We start from the raw sequence: 17,962 nt of genomic DNA, 5'->3' as shown, positions 1-17,962 counted from the left end.
TGCCGCTACCATCAAACCTATTACTTCCATGCACTGCGCTATGGAAGGAAGAGGAACAGAATGAAGTGTTTGACAAGAGTTTAGAAGTTTTGTTTTTCTGGCCTCTGTCAGAAAAATCCTCATTTCTAAGGAGTCTATTATTGTTCCCAAGAAGGGAACCCTTGTCGACGGAGATAGAGAACTCTTTTCCACGTTCACTTTCCATCCGTGAGATCTGAGAAAGGCCAGGACTATGTCCGTGTGAGCCTTTGCTTGAGGAAGGGACGACGCTTGAATCAGAATGTCGTCCAAGTAAGGAACTACTGCAATGCCCCTTGGTCTTAGTACCGCTAGAAGGGACCCTAGGACCTTTGTGAAAATCCTTGGAGCAGTGGCTAATCCGAAAGGAAGCGCCACGAACTGGTAATGCTTGTCCAGGAATGCGAACCTTAGGAACCGATGATGTTCCTTGTGGATAGGAATATGTAGATACGCATCCTTTAAATCCACCGTGGTCATGAATTGACCTTCCTGGATGGAAGGAAGAATTGTTCGAATGGTTTCCATTTTGAACGATGGAACCTTGAGAAACTTGTTTAAGATCTTGAGATCTAAGATTGGTCTGAACGTTCCCTCTTTTTTGGGAACTATGAACAGATTGGAGTAGAACCCCATCCCTTGTTCTCCTAATGGAACAGGATGAATCACTCCCATTTTTAACAGGTCTTCTACACAATGTAAGAATGCCTGTCTCTTTATGTGGTCTGAAGACAATTGAGACCTGTGGAACCTCCCCCTTGGGGGAAGCCCCTTGAATTCCAGAAGATAACCTTGGGAGACTATTTCTAGTGCCCAAGGATCCAGAACATCTCTTGCCCAAGCCTGAGCGAAGAGAGAGAGTCTGCCCCCCACCAGATCCGGTCCCGGATCGGGGGCCAACATTTCATGCTGTCTTGGTAGCAGTGGCAGGTTTCTTGGCCTGCTTTCCCTTGTTCCAGCCTTGCATTGGTCTCCAGGCTGGCTTGGCTTGAGAAGTATTACCCTCTTGCTTAGAGGACGTAGCACTTGGGGCTGGTCCGTTTCTACGAAAGGGACGAAAATTAGGTTTATTTTTGGCCTTGAAAGACCTATCCTGAGGAAGGGCGTGGCCCTTACCCCCAGTGATATCAGAGATAATCTCTTTCAAGTCAGGGCCAAACAGCGTTTTCCCCTTGAAAGGAATGTTAAGGAGTTTGTTCTTGGAAGACGCATCCGCTGACCAAGATTTCAACCAAAGCGCTCTGCGCGCCACAATAGCAAACCCAGAATTTTTCGCCGCTAACCTAGCCAATTGCAAAGTGGCGTCTAGGGTGAAAGAAGAGAGCACGGATTCTGTCCATAATCTCCTCATAAGGAGGAGAATCACTATCGATCGCCTTTACTAGCTCATCGAACCAGAAACACGCGGCTGTAGTGACAGGGACAATGCATGAAATTGGTTGTAGAAGGTAACCTTGCTGAACAAACATCTTTTTAAGCAAACCTTCTAATTTTTTATCCATAGGATCTTTGAAAGCACAACTATCTTCTATGGGTATAGTGGTGCGTTTGTTTAAAGTAGAAACCGCTCCCTCGACCTTGGGGACTGTCTGCCATAAGTCCTTTCTGGGGTCGACCATAGGAAACAATTTTTTAAATATGGGGGGAGGGACGAAAGGTATACCGGGCCTTTCCCATTCTTTATTTACAATGTCCGCCACCCGCTTGGGTATAGGAAAAGCTTCTGGGAGCCCCGGGACCTCTAGGAACTTGTCCATTTTACATAGTTTCTCTGGGATGATCAAATTCTCACAATCATCCAGAGTGGATAATACCTCCTTAAGCAGAGCGCGGAGATGTTCCAACTTAAATTTAAATGTAATCACATCGGGTTCAGCTTGTTGAGAAATTTTCCCTGAATCTGAAATTTCTCCCTCAGACAAAACCTCCCTGGCCCCCTCAGACTGGTGTAGGGGCATTTCAGAACCATTATCATCAGCGTCCTCATGCTCTTCAGTATCTAAAACAGAGCAGTCGCGCTTACGCTGATAAGTGGGCATTTTGGCTAAAATGTTTTTGATAGAATTATCCATTACAGCCGTTAATTGTTGCATAGTAAGGAGTATTGGCGCGCTAGATGTACTAGGGGCCTCCTGAGTGGGCAAGACTGGTGTAGACGAAGGAGGGAATGATGCAGTACCATGCTTACTCCCCTCACTTGAGGAATCATCTTGGGCATCATTTTCAGTGTCACATAAATCACATCTATGTAAATGAGAAGGAACCTTGGCTTCCCCACATTCAGAACACAGTCTATCTGGTAGTTCAGACATGTTAAACAGGCATAAACTTGATAACAAAGTACAAAAAACGTTTTAAAATAAAACCGTTACTGTCACTTTAAATTTTAAACTGAACACACTTTATTACTGCAATTGCGAAAAAGTATGAAGGAATTGTTCAAAATTCACCAAAATTTCACCACAGTGTCTTAAAGCCTTAAAAGTATTGCACACCAAATTTGGAAGCTTTAACCCTTAAAATAACGGAACCGGAGCCGTTTTTATCTTTAACCCCTTTACAGTCCCTGGTATCTGCTTTGCTGAGACCCAACCAAGCCCAAAGGGGAATACGATACCAAATGACGCCTTCAGAAAGTCTTTTCTATGTATCAGAGCTCCTCACACATGCGACTGCATGTCATGCTTCTCAAAAACAAGTGCGCAATACCGGCGCGAAAATGAGGCTCTGCCTATGATTAGGGAAAGCCCCTAGAGAATAAGGTGTCTAAAACAGTGCCTGCCGATATTATTTTACAAAAATACCCAGATTAAATGATTCCTCAAGGCTAAATATGTGTATATATGAATCGATTTAGCCCAGAAAATGTCTACAGTCTTAATAAGCCCTTGTGAAGCCCTTATTTACTGTCTGAATAAAAATGGCTTACCGGATCCCATAGGGAAAATGACAGCTTCCAGCATTACATCGTCTTGTTAGAATGTGTCATACCTCAAGCAGCAAAAGACTGCTCACTGTTCCCCCAACTGAAGTTAATTCCTCTCAACAGTCCTGTGTGGAACAGCCATGGATTTTAGTAACGGTTGCTAAAATCATTTTCCTCTTACAAACAGAAATCTTCATCTCTTTTCTGTTTCAGAGTAAATAGTACATACCAGCACTATTTTAAAATAACAAACTCTTGATTGAATAATAAAAACTACAGTTAAACACTAAAAAACTCTAAGCCATCTCCGTGGAGATGTTGCCTGTACAACGGCAAAGAGAATGACTGGGGTAGGCGGAGCCTAGGAGGGATCATGTGACCAGCTTTGCTGGGCTCTTTGCCATTTCCTGTTGGGGAAGAGAATATCCCACAAGTAAGGATGACGCTGTGGACCGGACACACCTATGTTGGAGAAAAAGAGTTTTTATTTGCAATAAAAGAAACTGGAACTTACCACCGGCTGTCTGTGCATCTCATTTTGTTATTGTTGAGACTGATTATTGTAGCAGTGCTAACTGACCCCTTATAAGTCAATACATTCATGTAGTAACACACAAGACAGAAGTGGGTTAAACAAGGCTGCAGTTCATTGCATTCAAATATCAAGCAAAAAATAAACAATAAATAAATAACCCCAATGGGACTTCCCCTCCTAAGATCTTTCATTATCCACAACTCAGTTTCCGAAAGCCAAACCTCTCCTGAACAACCAAGAGGTAACGCTTCTTATTAAGATAACTTCTTCGGGTGATTGCCCTGTCTAAGCTGCAACACTAATATTTAACTTGTACAGCTAGGTTAGGAGGGAGTTTCTTCTTACAAGATATCTCCATAATTGTCCTAGACCTACTGCTTAAGCTCCCTATCTCATAACCACCCACTAAGGCAACCCTACTGGCCTATACCTGATATGCCTTAATGGGGTCAAATGCACCTCCCTCATATTAACTGCTTTTTTCTTTTTAACATGTCTTATCTTGAAAGTGAATAAGTACCATGTGATGAGCTATTTAAAACATACTCCTTTAATAAAAAAACAAATATGTTATATGAAAGTAAAGATACAAAGAAAAAAATATGTAAAAACAGGAAAAACATTTACAATTCCCACTATAGTCCCTGCCCTCAAGGAGACATGTTGGTAACTTAAATTGCATTATGTCCTCTTCTGAGCATGGGCAAAATGGATTGCTGTTTCTCTAAGCCAGCGCATGTAACTCTAGAAGATTTATGACATTAAGCTAGCTATGCCTATCTGTAGAGACCCCAGTCCCCTTGTCGGACTGTGAAAGGAATTAATGGACGCTGCACAAAGTTAAAAAAATAAATGAAAGGTAAAATCCTTTTACAATGATGAATAATACATATTGTAACGATTTCGATTAACTATAACCCACTGCGTAGTGCTTTTTTTTATTACAACAATAAAAAATGTTTTATATCCTTTTAACATGTGTGCATAGGATTTCCATACATTGTAAGAATTAATTATGGTACACCAAAGTTTCTTAAAGGGAGACTGAACCCAAATTATTTCTTTCGTGATTCAGATAGAGCATGCAATTTTAAGAAAATTTCTAATTTACTCCTATTATCAAATTGTCTTCGTTCTCTTGCTATGTTTATTTGAAAAAGAAGGCATCTAAGCTAAAGAGCCAGACAATTTTTGGTCCAGACCCTGGACAGCACTTGTTTATTGGTGGGTGAATATATCCGCCAATCAGCAAGAACAACCCAGGTTGGTTGTTCACCAAAAATGGGCCGGCATCTAAACTTACATTCTTGCTTTTCAAATAAAGATACCAGGAGAATGAAGAACATTTGATAATAGGAGTAAATTAGAAAGCTACTTAAAATTGCATGCTCTATCTGAATAACGAAAGAAAAAAATTGGGTTCAGTGTCCCTTTAACTATGCATAATTAAAGGAACAGTAAACATTTTAAACAAATTGCAGTAACAAAACTATTAATAACAGAAAGCTGCAAAACCCCCAGTGAATGTATTGAAAACAGTTTTTAATTTTTACTTTATCTCCAAAAGTGTTGCTCAGCTCTTGGCCTCAGCCGTCCAGAAGCTTAATAGTCAGCAGCTTTAAATATCTTGTAAGTTCCTTTTTTCTGCCCATGGGATGGCTTTAAAATAAAGTGGTATTGTTAGACTGATCAGTTGACACTGTTGTCGTTTTATTTCTAGCATAGGTTTTTAATTGGGGTGTTGATTAAGGCAGCTTTAGAGACCGCGAATCAAGATACAGTAGCCGCACTCTGGCTTCCTAAAGGTCTCCAAGAAACTACAAAACATTAAGTGTGGGTTTTTTTTTTGTTTGTTTTCTTTTAAGTGACTACAGAGTGACAGTTTGAGACAAAAATTAGACCTCATTAGGAGAAATTGGTTCAGAATTTATCTCAAATACATTAAAGGGACATAAAACCCCAAATGTTTTTTCATATTTCAAATATCACATACAATTTAAACAATTTCCCAATGTACTTCTATTATCAAATTTGCTTCAGTCTCTTGGTATCCTTGGTTGAAGGTGCAGCATTGCACTACTGTGAGCTAACTGAACACATCAGGTGAACCAATGGCAATAGAGATATACATGCAGGAAACAATCAAAAGCAAGCTCCCATTAGTGCATTGCTGCTCTTGACCCTACCTAGGTATGCTTTTCAACAAATGATAACAAGAGAATGTAGCAAATTAGAAAATTGGAAAGTTGTGTAAAATGCTCACTCTGAATCGTAAAAAAAAAAAAACATTGTGGGTTTAATGTCCCTTTAACATAATTATATTCCTGGAGATCTCAAAATAGGGTAAAGCAATACAAATATAGGTACTTGTAGTGCCAATAGCACTTATTTAATTCTCAGTAAAATAATGTCTGCTATAATCTGCTTTCGAGTACAACAAGCTGAAAGTTTGATGGCATCGTTCCAAAATTCTAATAAAAATAGCCACAAGGGAATAAATCTACTTGACTATATTAAGTAAACTGCTTTTATTTAACAGATAATATATCAAACATTTAAGAAATTCCTTTACATAAATTCCAGACTGTCTACATTTTGGAGTTAAAAAAAAGTTAGGTAAATGAATGTTGCAGACTAACGGATGGCTTGAAAATAGATGTATTTGTCTCTTCTTGTCAGCGATACTTGTGGGTTCCTTGATTATGCAAGGTGCTTTCTGTTACAAGATGGATTAGACATTTCAACCAGCAACAGATGTAGGTTAAAAATATGATATTATGAAACTACAAACATAGGACAGATGTGTAAACCTACATACAGAAAGAGAAGTGTTCGACCAGGAACGAACAACAGCTCAATGCTTGTCCTATGGCGAGTTAACACTTAGGAGCAGTCTCTTTTAGCCCAATTGTGCTTTTCACAAAGGAGAACTTTCCTGAAGTATATCAGTCTGACTCTGCCTAACAATGTCAGTCCAGCCCCAAAATACCAGGTAATCCTACTTTGAACAAGGAGCATGACAAACCTAGACGATAGTATCGGCCTTCATTGGGCCTTGTCAGTAAGGTGCAGCCATATCTCTCTAAGCACACTGGGCAAGGAGTCCACATCTGGCCCCCCCCCCCATCACCCTTATGGAGACTTCCCCAGGGTCATAATACACATGCATACAGAAAGAGAACCGCTCTACCAGGAATGAGCAACAGCTCAGTAGCTTGTTCTATGGCGAGTTACCATCTAGCAGCCTCTTTTAGCCCAAACGTGTTTTTCACAGAGGAGAACTTTCCTCAAGTATATAAGTCTGATCCTGCCTAGTATGGTCAGTCCAGCCCTGAAATACCAGGTAATCCTCTGTTAAACAAGGAACACGGCAACTCCAGATTATTGTTTCGGCCTTCTGTAGGCCTCATCAGTAATGCGCAGCCATATACCTCTAAGCACATTGGGCAAGGAGTCCAAGTCTGATTTCTCCCATCACCCTTAGGGTGACTTCTCAGGAGATGTGTAAACCTGCCATACAGAAGCAAATCCTCATACTGACTAACTTTGTATCCACAGGGCTCACTGATCCTTCTACATTTAAAGGGACAGTAAACACCTTGTAATTATAAGATATTCCTGTTGTGTTGCTATACAGCAACATATCAGCCAAGAACAGAGTAGACGAGGAGGAGCACTATCTGCTCTTTTAAGATAGATTTTATTGGCACATATGGAAAAGTGATCATATATCATATTACACCCTGTGACTCATGACGGCTGATGCGTTTCAGTCAGAGCCTTCATCTTATCTGCATGTTAAAGGGAAATGAAACCCAACATATGTATTTCATGAATCAGACAAAACTATTATCTTATTTTCTTTATTTTCTTGTTATCCTATGTTGAAGAAGCAGCAATGCACTACTGGGAGCTAGTTAACACAATGGGTGAGCCAATAAGATAATGCATACATGTACAGCCACCAATCAGCAGCTCCTGAGCCTACCTAGGTATCCTATTCAACAAATGATATCACAGGAACAAAGCAAATTAGATAATAGAAGTAAATTGGAAAGTTGTGTAAAAGCCCATGCTCTATCTGAATCATGAAAGCAACTATTTGGGTTTTATGCCCCTTTAACTTTAAAATGAGCAGCCTGATGAAAGTGAAGGATACTGTATATGAGGGCTGCGCATTACAAAGTTTAACATTGCATGCTCTATCTGAATCATAAAAGAAACTTTTTTGGGTTTCATGTCCCTTTAATGAATAAATATAAAAAATTCAGGACAATCCTTCATGAAAAATTAAGGGCCCTCCTTATATCCATTTTCAAACATATAAAAGCTACAGTTTCAGTTGCATTGCAGAAAATGTGAGACTACACTGTCACTTTTATGAAACTTTGTAACATAAGAGCACAATTCACTAAAACAAAATCACTACTTTTTCTTTAAAGGGACATAATAGTTAAAAAATAAACATTATTGTGAAAGAGCATTTTATTATTGCTCTACTATTGCATATAAGTATCTGTTTAACCCAGGCAAAGGAATTAAACACATAGCTAACGTCAGCTCCAGAGCATCAGTGCATTACTGTGAGTTAGCTGAACATCTGGTGAGCCAATAATAGGAGGCATATATGTGCAGCCACCAATCACTAACTAGCTACCAGTAGTGCATTGCTGCTCCAGAGTCTATCTTGTATAATCTTCAAGATAGAAAAAAAAGGAAAACTAAGTAAAGTTCATAATAGAAGTGCATTACAATGTCCCTTAAAATAGCAACCTCTATGTGAGCCATGAAAGCTTAAAGGGACATGAAACCCAAATTATTTATTTCATGATTTAGGAAGAACATGCAATTTTAAACAACTTTCCAAATTACTTCTATTCGTCACCCTTCCTTACTCAAAAAACTACAAAAATACTAATTAATTCCATCATTTTGTCATGCATTGACTATTACAATCTACTTCTAAATGGCCTTCCAAAACACCGCCTCTCCTCCCTGCAATCTATTATAAATTCTTCAGTTAGACTCATCCACCTAAGTCGCCGATCTACATCAGCTGCTGCGCTTTGACAGTCTCTACAATGGCTCCCCATACACACCAGAATGCAATTTAAAGTATTAACCCTTACTTACAAAGCAGTCAAGAGCCTCACTCCCAACTATATTTCCTCTCTCATCTCCAAATATTCCACATCTTGTCCTCTGCAATCAACCTCTGACCTAGGTCTCTCCACTCCTGTTATCTCTACGTCCCACTTCCATCTCCAAGACTTCCTGCTCCTGTCCTCTGGATCGCTCTATCCCACTCCATAAGAATGTCTACAACCTTGTATAGCTTTAGACAATCCTAGAAAACACACCTATTCAGAGAGGCTTACTTCTCATTGTACCCAGCGCTACAGAACCTTGCGGTGCTATACAAATAAATGATAATAATAATCTCTAATTTGCTTCATTCTCTTGATATCCTTTGTTGAAAATAATATTTAAATAGGCTCAGTATCTGTTGTTTGGTGGCTGCACACAGATGCCTCATGTGATTGGCTCACCCATGTGAATTGCTATTTCTTTAACCAAGGATATCTAAAGAATGAAGAAATTTGGTAATAGAGGTAAATTGGAATGTTGTTTAAAATGGTATTCTCTATCTGAATAATGAAAGAAATAGTTTGGGTTTCATGACTCTCAAATGCCCCTTAAAAATCCTACAACAGTGGAAAGCAGCCCTTATGGAATCCATTATACAATTCATGCTGCATGACACTAAACACAGTGGAGTATTACAAATCCCAGAACAGTAGAAAATGTATTTTTTGGAGTATTTTAGGATTTAGAAAATAACATTATAATCTTATAAATTAAATGGAAGATTACACACTGAGGGCAATGGATCATTCTCAAAAGAGAATTAAATAATCATCATCTAAAATGTCATAGACGGCTCTGGATTTCCTCAATATGTAATGTGCATGTGGGAAGATTTGAAAGTGAAAATGATGGGATTGTTTCAAATGTTTAACAAATATGAAGCTACCCCCCCCCCCCCCAAAAACAAATACTTAGATACAACAGGGAGCAATATCCAGGTGAGATAGCATTAAATTACTCACAAGGGCCTGATTCTTTAAAGCTCTATGGTCTGACAAGATCCCATAAGATACAAAAAAAAAATCTAGTTCCAGCCATTTTCTTTAAAAGGAACCTTTATTCCTTACCTCGGGGCCCTAGGGCCGTAATGTAAGGAATAAACATCCGTTTTAAAGAGAAAGGCTGGAATGAGATTCTTTCTTGTATTTGATTCCTGGATGTGGTAGATCCAAGGTTCTGTGCCTGAACAGAAGTTGTGAGGGCTGTTTTCCACTTTTCTGATTTTGAGATTCTATAAGATGGCTCATCAAGACCCCTTGGGGATTTGTAATGGCAATTTTTTCCTTGGGAACCATTTATCTCATTAATGAGAGTTTTGTAATATTCTTTTTATTAAAGTGATTGTAAACCCAAGCGTTTAAAGCGTTTAAAAAAAGCTAGTATTTACCATCACTAAAAATGTTGAGTTTCATAGAGCATTTAGTAAAAAAAAAAAGGGTGCTAAACTCACCCACAGCGCTCTTCTACCAATGAGGTGACATTTCCACCTCTAAACCAATAGCCATGCTAGCATACAGCGACACTGTCAGATGACACGCACAGCTATTGGTTTAGAGGTGGAAACGTCACCTCATTGAAAAAGAGAGGTATGCCGTGGGCGGTCGGAGACTCTGATTTTAGCGAGCTGCTGCAGCAAAGACAGGGTGAGTTTAGCACCCTTTTTGAAATAAAAAATCAATGAAACTCAAGATTATTTTTGGTGATGGTAAATCTTAGCGCTTTTTAAACACTTGGATTTACCATCACTTTAATGTGAGACACTTTACAAAATAGGCATGAGTAAAATAAGCTAACGGTTTCTTTCCATGCCGGAGAGTTTATGAGAATCAGACCAATGGTGAAATCAGTATTTTTATTATAAATAAAAAGTGGGGGCCCAATGTACTGCCTTTTGCTCCCAATCCAGATACCCATGAGTGTAACCATAATCAGGGGCACTATTTGCAATTTACACCAACAATGAAAAGTTAAAAATTGTCCTAATTGTTTTATATTTAATTCTCATCATAATATCATTTTTATTTCCAGTAAACAAGATCTACTGTGTTTCATTCACGATGCCGAATACTTATTAGGCCAATAATGTTTATGGGCTTTAACAGTAACCTTAGCTGATGCATTTATCTAACATTACCTGGCAATATCTCATCTATAAGGTTAATCGTATTTGCAGTATCTTCCTGAAACAGTTAATGAGCAAGTCGGATTGAATAAATACCCTTCTAGTATTGTACAGTTTATAATAAAATTGTATATGAAGAACTTTGGGCCATACTTGGTGAATGTCAAACTATAAATAAAATGCACATTAAAAGGTAAACAATGAGATTCCTTATAATTAGATGATATGATTTTATAGAATGCCACTGAATAGGCTACGGCTACCCTATACTTTGACATTAACTACAAACATAAAGGGACGGTAAATCAAAATAAAATTTAAATGGATTTCATAGATATTGACATTTTAAACAACTTTCTAACTTTTGTTATCAATTTTCTTTAGTTTAAAGCAGTGTTTCCCAACCGTGGTCCTCAAGTACCCCCAACAGGCCTGGTTTTCATTATAGCTGAATCAGTGCACAGGTGAAGTAATCAGCTGATCAGTAACCATGGTTACTAACCTGCTCTCATCCATCAGATGATTATTTCACCTGTGCTCTAGTTCAGCTATAATGAAAACCAGGACTGTCGGGGGTACTTTAGGACTGCGGTTGGGAAACACTGCTTTAAAGAGTAATCATTTAGTGAGCTCAGGAGTGTGCACGTGTCTTTAATCATCTAACAGAAGCGTTCTCAGCAAAGTTTATAGCAATGATTTTATATACAGGTAGCCCTCCGTTTACGCCGGGGTTAGGTTCCAGAAGGAATGGTTGTAAATCGAAACCGTTGTAAATTGAATCCCAGTTTATAATGTAAGTCAATGGGAAGGGAGGGAGTTAGGTTTCAGGCCCCTCTCAAAATTGTCATAAGTAACACCTAATACATTATTTTTAAAGCTTTGAAATGAAGACTTTAAATGCTAAACAGCATTATAAACCTAATAAAATAATCACACAACACAGAATATATAATTAAACTAAGTTAAATGAACAAAAACATTTGCTAAACAGCATTATAAACCCAATAAAATAATCACACAACACAGACTTCACTTGCATTTTTCTGCAAACAGTTCTTTCTATGCATTCCAATCTGGACGGATTTATAGACAGGAAGATCTTGTTCCTTTGAAATCTGCTCGACAGCTCAGGTCTGGTTAAACTGATTAATTTCAGCTTGCTTGGCTTTGCTGCAACACAAGCGGACAGCTCCACCTACTGGCTATTTTAATAAATGCACTGCTTCTCAATGCTTTTCAATAGCAGTCACATGACTGGAAAAAAAGGTTGTTATTCTGAAACGGTGTAAATTGAACCGTTGTAAACCGAGGGACACCTGTATTTGCAAATACTTCTGCCATAGACTGCTAAAGATGCATGCATGCTCCTAAGCTCCTCTCAGCCTGCATGTCTTTACTCTTCAACAAAGGATACCAAGATTACATTTTGTAATAGAAGTAGAAGGTTTTTACAATTGCATTCTACTCTATCTTAATCATGAAAGTTTTATTTTTACTGTAACAACTGGCAATGTCAGGAAAGATCTTTGCGGTGTTTAAAGGGATATGAAACCCGAAATGTTTCTTTTGCGATTCAGACAGAGCATACCATTAAAAAAACAGAATTTATGTTTACCTGATAAATTACTTTCTCCAACGGTGTGTCCGGTCCACGGCGTCATCCTTACTTGTGGGATATTCTCTTCCCCAACAGGAAATGGCAAAGAGCCCAGCAAAGCTGGTCACATGATCCCTCCTAGGCTCCGCCTACCCCAGTCATTCGACCGACGTTAAGGAGGAATATTTGCATAGGAGAAACCATATGGTACCGTGGTGACTGTAGTTAAAGAAAATAAAATATCAGACCTGATTAAAAAAACCAGGGCGGGCCGTGGACCGGACACACCGTTGGAGAAAGTAATTTATCAGGTAAACATAAATTCTGTTTTCTCCAACATAGGTGTGTCCGGTCCACGGCGTCATCCTTACTTGTGGGAACCAATACCAAAGCTTTAGGACACGGATGAAGGGAGGGAGCAAATCAGGTCACCTAAATGGAAGGCACCACGGCTTGCAAAACCTTTCTCCCAAAAATAGCCTCAGAAGAAGCAAAAGTATCAAACTTGTAAAATTTGGTAAAAGTGTGCAGTGAAGACCAAGTCGCTGCCCTACATATCTGATCAACAGAAGCCTCGTTCTTGAAGGCCCATGTGGAAGCCACAGCCCTAGTGGAATGAGCTGTGATTCTTTCGGGAGGCTGCCGTCCGGCAGTCTCGTAAGCCAATCTGATGATGCTTTTAATCCAAAAAGAGAGAGAGGTAGAAGTTGCTTTTTGACCTCTCCTTTTACCGGAATAAACAACAAACAAGGAAGATGTTTGTCTAAAATCCTTTGTAGCATCTAAATAGAATTTTAGAGCGCGAACAACATCCAAATTGTGCAACAAACGTTCCTTCTTTGAAACTGGTTTCGGACACAGAGAAGGTACGATAATCTCCTGGTTAATGTTTTTGTTAGAAACAACTTTCGGAAGAAAACCAGGTTTAGTACGCAAAACCACCTTATCTGCATGGAACCCCAGATAAGGAGGAGAACACTGCAGAGCAGATAATTCTGAAACTCTTCTAGCAGAAGAAATTGCAACCAAAAACAAAACTTTCCAAGATAATAATTTAATATCAACGGAATGCAAGGGTTCAAACGGAACCCCCTGAAGAACTGAAAGAACTAAATTGAGACTCCAAGGAGGAGTCAAAGGTTTGTAAACAGGCTTGATTCTAACCAGAGCCTGAACAAAGGCTTGAATATCTGGCACAGCTGCCAGCTTTTTGTGAAGTAACACCGACAAGGCGGAAATCTGTCCCTTCAGGGAACTTGCAGATAATCCTTTTTCCAATCCTTCTTGAAGGAAGGATAGAATCCTAGGAATCTTAACCTTGTCCCAAGGGAATCCTTTAGATTCACACCAACAGATATATTTTTTCCAAATCTTGTGGTAAATCTTTCTAGTTACAGGCTTTCTGGCCTGAACAAGAGTATCGATAACAGAATCTGAGAATCCTCGCTTCGATAAAATCAAGCGTTCAATCTCCAAGCAGTCAGCTGGAGTGAAACCAGATTCGGATGTTCGAACGGACCCTGAACAAGAAGGTCTCGTCTCAAAGGTAGCTTCCAAGGTGGAGCCGATGACATATTCACCAGATCTGCATACCAAGTCCTGCGTGGCCACGCAGGAGCTATCAAGATCACCGACGCCCTCTCCTGATTGATCCTGGCTACCAGCCTGGGGATGAGAGGAAACGGCGGGAACACATAAGCTAGTTTGAAGGTCCAAGGTGCTACTAGTGCATCCACTAGAGCCGCCTTGGGATCCCTGGATCTGGACCCGTAGCAAGGAACTTTGAAGTTCTGACGAGAGGCCATTAGATCCATGTCTGGAATGCCCCACAGCTGAGTGACTTGGGCAAAGATTTCCGGATGGAGTTCCCACTCCCCCGGATGCAATGTCTGACGACTCAGAAAATCCGCTTCCCAATTTTCCACTCCTGGGATGTGGATAGCAGACAGGTGGCAGGAGTGAGACTCCGCCCATAGAATGATTTTGGTCACTTCTTCCATCGCTAGGGAACTCCTTGTTCCCCCCTGATGGTTGATGTACGCAACAGTCGTCATGTTGTCTGATTGAAACCGTATGAAATTGGTCCTCGCTAGCTGAGGCCAAGCCTTGAGAGCATTGAATATCGCTCTCAGTTCCAGAATATTTATCGGTAGAAGAGATTCTTCCCGAGACCAAAGACCCTGAGCTTTCAGGGATCCCCAGACCGCGCCCCAGCCCATCAGACTGGCGTCGGTCGTGACAATGACCCACTCTGGTCTGCGGAATGTCATCCCTTGTGACAGGTTGTCCAGGGACAGCCACCAACGGAGTGAGTCTCTGGTCCTCTGATTTACTTGTATCTTTGGAGACAAGTCTGTATAGTCCCCATTCCACTGACTGAGCATGCACAGTTGTAATGGTCTTAGACGAATGCGCGCAAAAGGAACTATGTCCATTGCCGCTACCATCAACCCAATCACTTCCATGCACTGAGCTATGGAAGGAAGAGGAACGGAATGAAGTATCCGACAAGAGTCTAGAAGTTTTGTTTTTCTGGCCTCTGTTAGAAAAATCCTCATTTCTAAGGAGTCTATAATTGTTCCCAAGAAGGGAACCCTTGTTGACGGGGATAGAGAACTCTTTTCCACGTTCACTTTCCAGCCGTGAGATCTGAGAAAGGCCAGGACGATGTCCGTGTGAGCCTTTGCTTGAGGAAGGGACGACGCTTGAATCAGAATGTCGTCCAGGTAAGGTACTACTGCAATGCCCCTTGGTCTTAGCACCGCTAGAAGGGACCCTAGTACCTTTGTGAAAATCCTTGGAGCAGTGGCTAATCCGAAAGGAAGCGCCACGAACTGGTAATGTTTGTCCAGGAATGCGAACCTTAGGAACCGATGATGTTCCTTGTGGATAGGAATATGTAGATACGCATCCTTTAAATCCACCGTGGTCATGAATTGACCTTCCTGGATGGAAGGAAGAATAGTTCGAATGGTTTCCATCTTGAACGATGGAACCTTGAGAAACTTGTTTAAGATCTTGAGATCTAAGATTGGTCTGAACGTTCCCTCTTTTTTGGGAACTATGAACAGATTGGAGTAGAACCCCATCCCTTGTTCTCTTAATGGAACAGGATGAATCACTCCCATTTTTAACAGGTCTTCTACACAATGTAAGAACGCCTGTCTTTTTATGTGGTCTGAAGACAACTGAGACCTGTGGAACCTCCCCCTTGGGGGAAGTCCCTTGAATTCCAGAAGATAACCCTGGGAGACTATTTCTAGCGCCCAAGGATCCAGAACATCTCTTGCCCAAGCCTGAGCGAAGAGAGAGAGTCTGCCCCCCACCAGATCCGGTCCCGGATCGGGGGCCAATATTTCATGCTGTCTTGGTAGCAGTGGCAGGTTTCTTGGCCTGCTTTCCCTTGTTCCAGCCTTGCATTGGTCTCCAAGCTGGCTTGGCTTGAGAAGTATTACCCTCTTGCTTAGAGGACGTAGCACTTTGGGCTGGTCCGTTTTTACGAAAGGGACGAAAATTAGGTCTATTTTTTGCCTTGAAAAGCCGATCCTGAGGAAGGGCGTGGCCCTTACCCCCAGTGATATCAGAGATAATCTCTTTCAAGTCAGGGCCAAACAGCGTTTTCCCCTTGAAAGGAATGTTTAGTAGCTTGTTCTTGGAAGACGCATCAGCCGACCAAGATTTCAACCAAAGCGCTCTGCGCGCCACAATAGCAAACCCAGAATTCTTAGCCGCTAACCTAGCCAATTGCAAAGTGGCGTCTAGGGTGAAAGAATTAGCCAATTTGAGAGCATTGATTCTGTCCATAATCTCCTCATAAGGAGGAGAATCACTATCGAGCGCCTTTATCAGTTCATCAAACCAGAAACATGCGGCTGTAGTGACAGGGACAATGCATGAAATTGGTTGTAGAAGGTAACCCTGCTGAACAAACATCTTTTTAAGCAAACCTTCTAATTTTTTATCCATAGGATCTTTGAAAGCACAACTATCCTCTATGGGTATAGTGGTGCGTTTGTTTAAAGTAGAAACCGCTCCCTCGACCTTGGGGACTGTCTGCCATAAGTCCTTTCTGGGGTCGATCATAGGAAACAATTTTTTAAATATGGGGGGAGGGACGAAAGGAATACCGGGCCTTTCCCATTCTTTATTAACAATGTCCGCCACCCGCTTGGGTATAGGAAAAGCTTCTGGGAGCCCCGGCACCTCTAGGAACTTGTCCATTTTACATAGTTTCTCTGGGATGACCAACTTTTCACAATCATCCAGAGTGGATAATACCTCCTTAAGCAAAATGCGGAGATGTTCCAACTTAAATTTAAATGCAATCACATCAGGTTCAGCCTGTTGAGAAATGTTCCCTGAATCAGTAATTTCTCCCTCAGACAAAACCTCCCTGGCCCCCTCAGATTGGGTTAGGGGCCCTTCAGAGATATTAATATCAGCGTCGTCATGCTCTTCAGTAACTAAAACAGAGCAGCCACGCTTACGCTGACAAGGGTTCATTTTGGCTAAAATGTTTTTGACAGAATTATCCATTACAGCCGTTAATTGTTGCATAGTAAGGAGTATTGGCGCGCTAGATGTACTAGGGGCCTCCTGAGTGGGCAAGACTCGTGTAGACGAAGGAGGGAATGATGCAGTACCATGCTTACTCCCCTCACTTGAGGAATCATCTTGGGCATCATTGTCATTATCACATAAATCACATTTATTTAAATGAATAGGAATTCTGGCTTCCCCACATTCAGAACACAGTCTATCTGGTAGTTCAGACATGTTAAACAGGCATAAACTTGATAAGAAAGTACAAAAAACGTTTTAAAATAAAACCGTTACTGTCACTTTAAATTTTAAACTGAACACACTTTGTTACTGCAATTGCGAAAAAACATGAAGGAATTGTTCAAAATTCACCAAATTTTCACCACAGTGTCTTAAAGCCTTAAAAGTATTGCACACCAAATTTGGAAGCTTTCCCTTAAAATAACGGAACCGGAGCCGTTTTAAAACTTTAACCCCTTTACAGTCCCTGGTATCTGCTTTGCTGAGACCCAACCAAACCCAAAGGGGAATACGATACCAAATGACGCCTTCAGAAAGTCTTTTCTAAGTATCAGAGCTCCTCTCACATGCGACTGCATGCCATGCCTCTCAAAAACAAGTGCGCCACACCGGCGCGAAAATGAGGCTCTGCTTATGCTTTGGGAAAGCCCCTAAGAAATAAGGTGTCTAATACAGTGCCTGCCGATATTATTATATCAAAATACCCAGATAAAATGATTCCTCAAGGCTAAATATGTGTTAATAATGAATCGATTTAGCCCAGAAAAGTCTAAAGTCTTAATAAGCCCTTGTGAAGCCCTTATTTACGATCGTAATAAACATGGCTTACCGGATCCCATAGGGAAAATGACAGCTTCCAGCATTACATCGTCTTGTTAGAATGTGTCATACCTCAAGCAGCAAGAGACTGCACACTGTTCCCCCAACTGAAGTTAATTGCTCTCAACAGTCCTGTGTGGAACAGCCATGGATTTTAGTTACGGTTGCTAAAATCATTTTCCTCATACAAACAGAAATCTTCATCTCTTTTCTGTTTCTGAGTAAATAGTACAT

General features: G+C 40.6%; 1 protein-coding gene across 6 annotated transcripts in view; it reads right to left on the bottom strand.

Moving 5' to 3' along the window:
• Positions 1 to 17,962, bottom strand: part of LTBP1 (latent transforming growth factor beta binding protein 1) — a 596,328-nt gene that overhangs the window by 220,408 nt on the left and 357,958 nt on the right. The window lies entirely within an intron of this gene.

This window comes from Bombina bombina, chromosome 4 (assembly GCF_027579735.1).
Source record: "Bombina bombina isolate aBomBom1 chromosome 4, aBomBom1.pri, whole genome shotgun sequence".
NCBI classification, from domain to species: Eukaryota; Metazoa; Chordata; class Amphibia; order Anura; family Bombinatoridae; genus Bombina; species Bombina bombina.
This window is presented reverse-complemented; position numbering and strand designations above follow the sequence as displayed.